This window comes from Hylobates moloch, unplaced genomic scaffold (genome assembly GCF_009828535.3).
Source record: "Hylobates moloch isolate HMO894 unplaced genomic scaffold, HMol_V3 SCAFFOLD_13, whole genome shotgun sequence".
NCBI lineage: Eukaryota > Metazoa > Chordata > Mammalia > Primates > Hylobatidae > Hylobates > Hylobates moloch.
Window position 1 is genome coordinate 47,296,988 of NW_026652288.1, and position 2,097 is coordinate 47,299,084.

Sequence of the window (2,097 nt, forward strand, 5' to 3'; positions counted from 1 at the left end):
AGGCTGAGGCAGGAGAATCGCTTGAACCTGGGAGGTCGGTCAAGGTTGCAGTGAGCTGAGATCATGCCACTACACTCCAGCCTGGGTGACAGAGCAGGACTCCATCTCAAAAAAAAAAAAAAAAAAAGAGGCCAAAAGAGGCTAAGTGAACAAAGCAGCTAGTCTTCAAAACCACATATTGTGTGATTAATATGAAATGCCCAGAATAGGTAATTCTATAGACAGAAAGTAGATTAGAGGTTACCTTGGGCTGAGGAGCTCACTGAAAGTCGGGAAATGGGTAGTGACTGCTAATGGGTGCAGAGTTTTTTTGGTGATAAAAATGTTCTAGAACTGATTGTAGTGCACTACTCTGTGAATATACTAAAAACCATTGAATCTACACTTTAAATTTGTGTGATAGTTAATACTGAGTATCAACTTGATTGGATTGAAGGATGCAAAGTATTGTTCCTGGGTGTGTCTGTGAGGGTCTTACCAAAGAAGGTTAACATTTGAGTCGGTGAACCAGGAGAGGCAGACTCAACCTCAATCTGGATGGGCATCATTTAATCAGCTGCCAGCATGGCTGGGATAAAAGGAGAGGAATGTGGAAGGGCTAGACTGACCAAGTCTTTTGGCCTCCATCTTTCTCCCATGCTGGATGCTTCCTGCCCTTGAACATCGGACTCCAGGTTCTTCAGCTTTTGGACTCTTGGACCTACGCCAGTGGTTTGCCAGGGGCTCTTGGGCCTTTGGCCACAGACTGAAGGCTGCACCATTCGCTTTCCTACTTTTTTTTTTTTTTGAGACGGAGTCTCACTCTATTGCCCAGGATGGAGTGCAGTGGCACAATCTCGGCTCCCTGCAAGCTCTGCCTCCCGAGTTCACACCATTCTCCTGCCTCAGCCTCCCGAGTAGCTGGGACTATAGGCACCCGCCACCACGCCCAGCTAATTTTTTGTACTTTTTAGTAGAGACGGGGGTTTCACCATGTTAGCCAGTATGGTCTCGATCTCCTGACCTTGTGATCCGCCTGCCTCAGCCTCCCAAAGTGCTGGGATTACAGGCATGAGCCACCGCGCCTGGCCCTTTTTTTTTCTTTTTTTGAGATGGAATCTCGCTCTGTCGCCCTGGCTGGAGTGCATTGGCGTGATCTCGGCTCACTGCAACCTCTGCTTCTCATGTTCAAGCAATTCTTCTGCCTCAGCCTCCCAAGTAGCTGGGATTACAGGCACTCACCACGACACCTGGCTCATTTTTTTATTTTTAGTAGAGATGAGGTTTCACCATGTTGCGGAGGCTGGTCTCGAACTGTTGACCTCAAGTGATCTGCCCACCTCAGCCTCCCGAAGTGCTGGGATTACAGGCTTGAGCCACCATGCCCGGCTGGCTTCCCTACTTTTGAGGTTTTGGAACTTGGACTGGCTTCCTTGCTCCTCAGCTTGTAGATGGCCTACTGTGGGACTTCATCTTGTGATCGTGTGAGTCAGTACTCCTTAATAAACTCTCTTTCATATATACATCTATCCTATTAGCCCTGTCCCTCTAGAGAACCCTAATATAATGGGTAAGTTGTTTGATATGTGAATTATATATTCTTTTATGTTTTAGAGACAGGGTCTTGCTGTGTTGCTCAGGTTGGCCTAGAACTCCTGGGCTCAAGGGATCATCCTGCATCAGGCTGCTGAGTGGCTGGGACTTAAAGGCACAAGCCACTACACCAGACTTATATAAATTATATATTGATAATACTACTTTTTTTTAAAGTGAAACGAACAGAGCACATAGCTTCCAACCTAGATGAGGAAAAAAAAAATAGGCAAAGGGCCAGGTGCAGTGGCTTATGTCTGTAATACCAGCACTTTGGGAGGCTGAGGCAGGTGGATCGCTCCCAGGTCTGTCCTGCAGACCTTGGCCGATGCATGAAATGAGTACTCAGACACAGGTATGTAGTCTAAGAGCAGCTAGGTGACTGCCTGGCTCTAGTGGCCAGACAGCAGCCCTGAGAAGCTGGAGCTGCTTGCTTTTATTCAGTGCAGGCACAATGCCGAAAACCTGGAGCCAACACGACCTGTAGGTAATTAACATTTATTGTTCCCCTTTCAGGGAACGTCT